The sequence below is a fragment of the Agrilus planipennis genome, unplaced genomic scaffold (genome assembly GCF_000699045.2).
Source record: "Agrilus planipennis isolate EAB-ADULT unplaced genomic scaffold, Apla_2.0 scaffold12, whole genome shotgun sequence".
Taxonomy (NCBI): Eukaryota; Metazoa; Arthropoda; class Insecta; order Coleoptera; family Buprestidae; genus Agrilus; species Agrilus planipennis.
In genome coordinates this window covers 1,165,122-1,174,149 of record NW_020439003.1, presented here as the reverse complement: position 1 = coordinate 1,174,149, position 9,028 = coordinate 1,165,122, and the positions used below count along the sequence as shown (strand labels likewise).

General features: G+C 32.9%; 1 protein-coding gene and 1 pseudogene across 2 annotated transcripts in view; both read right to left on the bottom strand.

Moving 5' to 3' along the window:
• Positions 1–9,028, bottom strand: part of LOC108733301 (pinopsin) — a 96,151-nt gene that overhangs the window by 11,656 nt on the left and 75,467 nt on the right. The window lies entirely within an intron of this gene.
• LOC108733305 lies at positions 1,939–3,359 on the bottom strand (annotated as a pseudogene).

Below are 9,028 nucleotides of genomic sequence, written 5' to 3'. Positions count from 1 at the left end.
CCCCCCACCCCGCTGTTACGCCATTGGGTTGTCTACTTTCTTCCTATAACCGGTTTTATACAATTACTTATTAATAAAATTGATAAGATGTTAATTAATGTTTTATTTGTTTACATCGAGTAAATTCTATACTGCATCTATCTGTGGCTATAGCGGTTTACGCCCTTCATGTGTGATCTTATGACAACAGTCATATACTATGTATTTAAAGTACCTATAGAGCAAGTAAATGATTTTTTTTTAAACTTAAGTTGCAATTAAAAATGTTAATAACAAGTATTATGAATGCACCACTGCCCACAATTAGATCTAAGCAGTGCACTCATAATGCTTGTTGTTAACATTTTTAATTGCCATGTTAATTAAATAAGTCTCTTCATGTCTTCGAAAGTAGATCATTAGTCAGTCTAAAATACTTTAATGTATACAACTTGTACAATATACATATCCCACTTATACAAATAAAACTAATTTTGAATAAGTAAAAGGAGAAAAGGAGTCATTAAAAATATCTGTAACAATTTATAAACTTGGCTGGCTTCGGCAACAGGAAGTTAAAATGATTTTTGAACTACATATTTTAAATGGAAACTTCTTTTACAAGCTTCGTCCATTATTTTTTTCGTTTGATATTACATAATCCACAATTGTGAACATGTACATAGTGCAAACAGTTTCTTCCTTAAAATTAATTAATCAGATTGTGTAAGTACTGTATATTAAAAAGTAAAGGTACTGGCCATTTTACTGTAGAAGAATAAAGCGTAAAATCCTAAGTAAACAAAGTTATTGTTAGACATAATTACGTTGTTCATGAGACAACTTTTGAGCTTGTAGATTTTAAGGTTTGCTTTAGGTAAGTAGGTATTAGGTACTAAAGTTCTGCCCCTTTAGTCATTTAGACATCAGCAAATAAAATTAAAAACCAAAGAAAGAAAATTTTCGCGAAACGATACGATAATTCTAAATAAAAGACTTTCTATTTTTCGTTATTTACATCCAATCATCGTTTTATTGATCTTTCCTAGACAGAATTGTTGTTGGCATAAATTTTTTAGAAAACATCTATAGATTGGCAGATTATGCATAAAATGCATAAAACATATTACATAAACTATAAAAAATAAATAATGTCGATATCTTGAAAGGAAAACATTACAAGTCAGTAGCGACAACGTTAGTCACATTCGGGTAATTTTTATGTTACAATCTGCCTGCGGAAGAAATGAAAAAAAAGCAAACATTAATTAAATGGCTCAGTTGTTCCACATTCACTTTTATGTACGCGACTGAATACTCTGTATAATAACACATAAACATATACCTGATTCTTCCACATATTATATTTACCGTTTAATAGGGTATTACAGATAGTAAGTGAGGCAGGAAAATATTAGTTGCATAACTCACGTAGGTAATTTAATTGCGGAAACTGTCTCAATCTTTGCAAAAATAATATTTTAAGCAATATAGCAAATTTATTTATAACAATCCTTCAGAAATTGTCATTTATTTAACTTTCCATATCCCTTACACACAGTAAGTTGCGTTAATTGTTCAACGCAATTCTAAAGTATTGGTAATTAACAGAAATTTAATCAATGCACTTATTTATCCAAGAATTCGTGAGCATTGGCAATCAGCAATTATGCGAAGAAATTAAAAAATTGCTTTTTTTTGGAAAACAATTCGGTCGTTGAACATACACCTATTTACCAAATTTAATTTTCGCATATTTCAGAACAAAAAGTCAAAATATTTAATAAACGCCAATTTGGTATAGATCCACAAATTGTATGAAAGTTAGTATAGCAAATCTGGATTTTCTTAATTTTTGTACTCAATTTGAATAAAGTAAATGTAGATTTAATTGAATATAACTCAAAAAACAATATTTTGTTATAAAAAATATTTATTCAAAAAAATGTTTTGGTAATACTTGAGTGCATTTTTGATTTATAGGAATCACATAAAATTAACATTAATTTTTAAACTAATCACTTAGTGCTTATAACCGGAACTACCTAGAGAGACGCTGCTGTAGCTGCTGCTGCCTCCACCAAGTCCTCCAGACTTGAATCCACTAAGTGAGCTGCCTCCATAACCACCTCCGTATCCTCCTCCGTACGTAGCTGCTGCTTCCTCCAAAGCTACCGTGACCACTTCCAAAACCACCTCCTAATCCTGAACCATGACCACCTCCAAATCCACTTCCTAATCCTGAACCGTGACCACTTCCAAAACCACCTCCTAATCCTGAACCATGACCACCTCCAAATCCACCTCCGATTCCTGACCCATAACCACCTCCAAAACCTCCTCCGATCCCTCCTCCAACACCACCCCCGATACCTCCAGCGCCACCACCGCCTCCTCCAACAAAGACTGGTTGAGCAACGGGAACAACAACGGTCTGTGGTACTCTAACAGGGACGGGCTGTGGTACAGATACTGGGTAGGGTTGTGGTACAGAAACAGGAACTGGTTGAGCAACTGGTACTGGTACAGCCTGGGGTACTGGCACTGGCACGGGTCTGTTTACTTGAACGGGAACTGGTCTTGGTACGTCAACGCGATGTGGTACAGGTACTTGGACGGGAACTGCCCTAGGTACATCTACTGGGTACGGTTGAGGTACTGGTACTGGATATGGGCGATTGACTGGTACTTCATAGGGTTGTGGTACAGCTACTGGAACTTGTTGGTTAACAGTGCTGACTGAGGTACCGCCATCAGACGCGCCACCGCCAAATCCTCCACCGATTCCTCCTCCGATACCACCACCAATTCCGCCTCCTATGCCACCGCCGTAACCTCCACCGATTCCACCTCCAAATCCTCCGCCATGACCTCCACCGATTCCACTTCCAAATCCTCCGCCAATTCCGCCGCCATGACCTCCGCCAATTCCTCCTCCGATACCACCTCCCAAACTTCCATGTCCTCCTTCGAATCCACCATCAAGTCCACCGCTTCCGTATCCAAGATCTAAGATTCCTCTTTTGTCAGTCTTCTTATCGGAAGCTGCAGCTTTCGATTTCTCCTCGCATGTTGCTAAGCTGGCAACCGTAAGGAGTAGAACTGCTACCTGATTAATAAAAAAATTATTTTAATTAATTATTATCTGACTTGATAATTGCATTTTTGTGTTGTCTTACCTGAAAGGACTTCATCATGGTATGAATGGTGATCAGTGATGAATGATGCTCTACCCCCTGTTGTAACATCTTTTTATACCGACTTCTAATGGTGAGGGTTTTGGGGGATTTACTTTCACTAAACAAAGCTCCACTGGTTTCTGGTTCTACACTACATTCACATGAAGAGATACCACTTCCTATTGAAGGATAGGCGGCGGACGACCAATTTAGATCATTTGCCCACTTATTTTCAGCCGTAAGATACGTTTGTGAAAAATTGTCAGTATGCAATTTGCTCCACATATTTTACATAACCAACACATCAAACATAATTTTCTGCGCTCGATATTCGTACATTTATGTAAATTACCTCATTTTTTACGACACAAAATAAATATTAAATTTATTAGTTTCTGTTTACAGCAAAACATTTATTTTGATTTATTGAAAATAAATATTTCTTCAATAGAGTCGATAATAAATGGCATATTATATATAAATTAATTTACTTAAAAATTCAGAAACATAATTATCTATCGTATAATTTACAATAGAATACAATCAAAGTGTTTCTTTATTTAATTTTTCGTATTTACTCATTCAAAAATCCAATTCAGACAAGACCCTCAAGATTGAAGAGTTTTAAATCGATTGATATTCTTTCTAAATTATTTTTCGTTATATCTTGATGTAACAATTGGGATTATGTTATGGACAAAAAGATGTGTTCTCCGTATTAAGTGTAGAGATCATTATTTTAAGGATTAAGTTTATTGAACTACCAGAAATAATGATTAAAACTTTTTCTTAAGTTAATGGTACCATATAAATCTTACAATTATGCAATATTCATGTGGATAAATGCCTTTGTAATGTACTTCTTCATTTACACGAAATAAAACGGCTTAAGTTGCTATGGTCTGTAAATTAAGATCTTTATCTCAAATATTTCGGTCTCAGCAAGCACGAAATTATTCAGAAAAAAAATGTCGACAAAAAAACATATGAAATATGTGTTTTACCAATTCTATCTATTACATGTCCAAAATAATAAAAATTTTAAGACAATATGGTGAAATTTATTTTCATTATAGTTATTCCTTTGTAAGCAACATACAGCGTAAAATTTCCGTTTTTTTTTTACTCAGCAATTAAATGTCACAAACAAGTAGGACTAATTCATTAACATTTTACTTATATGAAGTAAAGACATAAATAATGGTTAAAGATGCAGTTTATTTAGTCACTGCTAGTGCTGCTAGCTTATAATCAGTTATATAAACCAGTTGTGGGGAAATTGCTAAAATTGTGTTCAGATGTTAATTAACCATTTATCTTGTTAAATAATTTTATCATATTGCAAAAATGTTACACATCGTAATGTACCTACGTAATTGCACAAAAAAGTAGTTTTTGTCTTATTTAAGTAATGATAAAATAATAATCCCACATTTTTATATTAATTAATAACACGTGTCTACCATCTGTCGGTTTTTTATTGCCGCTACTAGTTTATCGATCATTGAATCATTATTGTATTATCTAAGTTGAATATTAAAAGTTAAAACATATAGAAAATAGAAGCAACAATTAACCATACCAGTTTAAACGTAACAAAAATGAAAGTTTGAAAAAAGAAAACGATTACAATTTAGCAGACGGCGCTGTGAATTCAAACTGTTTAGTTTATTAGATTAAAACGCCGACTTTCATACGAATAGAACCATCCTAATTTAGTATATAAGGTCGGTGAACGTATATTTCGAATTAAACTGCATAAATAACGGATAAAAAACACCGCACTACCAAAAAATTAAAAAAGGCATTTTAATTAAGAACGAAGGATTTTATAGAGTTTACTTAAGTTCGTTTGAATAGCAAGCATTCGAATAAAATAAAGCCCAGAAAAAATAAATGAAATAATTTGAAATGAAAGAACTGCGACCGAGCTTGAAATAGTAAAAACAACAATTATAACTAAATAAAGGTTTATAAAATAAACTAGTTCATACCATACAAGAAAAGCTTCATAATATTAGTGCATAATAAATTTAAAATATAAGATAATTTAAAAAAAAAATTTCTAGCATACTATATACTTCAAGTTGATTAGTTATACACCGTCGAGTAAACTATATGGAACTACGTTTATTTAAAAATAGAATACCGTAGTCAGTTAATCCTAAATAATATTAGAAATACTAGGTAATGTGAGTTTGTCTGGTATATTACGAAAATTTGTTGACACATTGTCAGAAGGACATAGAATACCTTTTATCCAGAAAATAATTCTGTTCCCGAGGAATAGAAAAATTTCTTTTCATCTCGATAAAGGACAGCAATTACTATCATTAAATTGTATTGCATTTTATCAAATTAATATTCCTGCGAACTCTATCAAAAACCATGAATTAATACGCATGAAATTTTGCTGTCGTATATTTCTACAGTTTAGATAACTTAATAACAATAATATCCAGCAATGAACATCGGCATTTCACTTGAAGCTACTGGATCCTTAATCATTTGTTATTGAATTTATTGTTGAATATATATGTTAAATAAAATAGTACAAAATAAATAGATAAATCAAGCAACATAATTGCTCATTCTCATGTAAAATTTACTCCACAACTATTTTGGGACTGTTACAAGTCTTTAATTTATTAAACATTCCACCTTCCTATTTATACAATAGTGTAGGTATATTTATAAATCAAGATCATAAAAGTTATAATACTTTGTCAATGCATTTGCATGCAAGTTTCAGGGATTTTTAGTACCAAATATTTCTAGGAGATCCAATCTCCAGCTCAAAGATCAGAGATTGGATCTCCTAGAAATATATCAGATTAAAAATGCTTCCAGCACTAATGAACAACAAAATGTTGCTAATATCCCATGTATTGACAAAGTATTAAAAATTTCAGGATTTTGATTTATAAATTTCCTTACACTACTACTACGTACAATTTTTTGATATTGATACCGCTTTTTTTTCGAATCCGTCCAGCATTGGGTCGGAAAAATATGGTCCCCCCTATGAATATACATGAATTATTATTACAATTTTATCTAAAATGGGACCCACAACATACAACGAGCGTCATCTTCTACATTTTTTACAAACTAGAAGAACTTTCTACAAAGGACTCACTACGATTAAATTCTCTCTGTTTCTAACGACAATATAACATAATAGAGGGCACAAAATGCGTGCAAATTTTAAAAACAATTCAAATATTCAATTAAGTACCTAATAAATTTAAAANACCGATAATTTTTAACGGTCAAGCAAAAGTTGACGGCTACAATCGATATTACAATGGTCGACTTACGGTATGATTGAAACTATTTTATTTAGGGTTCTTCATCATCATCATAAGGTCGTCAGTCCTAAGAGTGGTTGGACACGTACCTTCACTCTTTCCTATCCTGAGCTAATCTTCGCATTTCCCTAAAACAACCCAAATCCCGAACTATTTGCGAACAGTAATCTCATTTAGGTCTACCTCTACCCCTTCTAACTGCCGTTTCTGCCTTTAATATGTCTCTGACTAGACCTTCATGCCTGAGTAGCTGTCCTACTAACCTATCTCGCCTATTTCTTATTGACTTCCATATAGTCCTCTGTTCTCCTATTCTTTTCAATACCTCTTCATTTCTAACCTTTTCTACCCACGATATCCTCATCATCCGCCTATAACACCACATTTCGAACGCTTTTAACCTTTTCTTTTCCGCCGCGCCCACCGTCCATGTTTCGCACCCGTACAATGCCGTGCTCCAAACATATACCTTTAATTCAATTATTCACAACGTTTTTTTTTTCTCATCATAAGTCCTATTTATTATTTAAAAACAATCTACAAATTACATTTTATTCAACATACTTCTAAAGTCAATATGTGTAATGATGCAATTTAAAAATATGTATACCAAAAATTATTTGCTAAAATTAAGTTCATCCAAGCGAAATAAAAATATAGCAAAAATTTGTCAAACCGTAATTTGAATGAGACGTTCGCTTAGGAATGCACATAAAAAAGCGGATGAATCAACAAAGAGAACAAGTTATGGCAAATTATTATGTGGAATGAAGGCCGGCAAAAAAATTAGTAGGGTGTAACTAAAACAATAGCATCGGTTAAACAATAGAAAAATTGAACGTCGGTTGTAACAAACATATGAATAAACAGCAAATTTTTTTAAGCAAACTACATTTTCTATCTACCACATTACCTCCTTACTATGTTTGATTCCAAATGACGGACGTTATAAGATTTTTAAAATTTGTTATTTAGCCTTATAGTCATCCTACACTTTTCACCTTTTAGTTACAAAAAAAATGGCAATCATTAGAACATTAATACGCGGATTGTACCAAAAGTAAATGAACGGTGTATAAAGTATTTCTAGACAGTTTCCAGACAATCAGACACCTGTAAATGAATTTTTAAAAGGACTTCGGTCTTTATGAGATTCATAAAAGTTGAAGAATATTCACCGAAGCGCGACAATGAATAAAAGCAATGTGCAGAGATTTATAAGGAAGTTTGATGACGGAGAAATAAAGACAAAAACTATAAGTATGGAGATATGGAAGCCACTGAAGACTGGGCTCTTGCACTACCCTCAATCTTCTTTCCCAGCTTGGTATATTGCCCCATCCCCATATAAATGCCTCAATCTATTAAAATCTTAAATCACAACCCTCCAATATTCCCTTTATATCAGCCTTAATTCAGTTATTCACAACGCTTTTTGTAAACTTCTATACTGAAAATTGACCGACAAACCGCAGTATATCAACTCTCAGAAAAGCAATGCATTAACTTTCAAGACTTTCGACTTATCCTTTGTATACCAGAATGTTTTTATAAGTAGTAATAACAATATAGAAGTATATCAATGTAGAAGTCGATCACCTTGTAGTTTGGTCGTTTCTTCAAAGTAAAAAACCACCCAAAAAGTGAATCATTTTGAAAATGCATTACTTTGTTATGTAGGTTGCATATGTCATAAACTTATCGCTTTCACGAACGTTTTATAAAAATAAAATAACAAATTGTCTTTTAGAACTCGCCTGCTGTTTTTCTTCTATAATTAAATGATTCAAAACATTTTATATTATTTTATTAAGTAGATAACATTAATTCATTCGCAAAGTGTTCGTACAACGGGCTGTCTATCTTTAACGCCAAAGAAAACTTCAATTCAGAATAAGGAAATTACTTTTTCTTAAATTCCGCATAAACGTTTCTTCAAGACTTCAGCCTTATAACTAATCACCACAAGAATCAACCCAAATACTGGTTGGACACGCACATCCACTTCTTCTATCTAATTATTTGAGAACAGTAACCTAGTCTGGGTCTTCCTCTGTTCCTCTATAAACCTATTTCCGCTTCTCTAGATAACCCTTCATGGCTCAAAAGGTGTCCCACTATCTATTACTACCATCTCTCCTTTTCCTTTCTGACTTTAGTACAGCGCCCTTATCCTACACATTTCAATATCTCCTCATTGCAAGCCTTTTTAATCAACGGTAGTTTCATCATTCGCCCACTGTCCAAATTTTACACCCATACAGAGCCGTATTTTCATCAAACACTTTATAATAAATTAATTAATCATTAATTAAGCGACTCGGCGCTCCGCTATCTTTTGTTTTACGTCTCAGTCGATTTTTCGATCCTGACTTATCAGCTTCCAAGAAATGCACGATTTCCAATTTTTATATTAGCTCTCACAAAAATGAAAAAAAAAAAGAATTATCACAGCAGAAATTAAAAACTTCTAGACGTCGGCGTCGGTAAATGATAACGAAAGCTTTTATTAGGTACTTAATGTAATTGGATTGAAATCTTGTATTTTTATGTACCAAT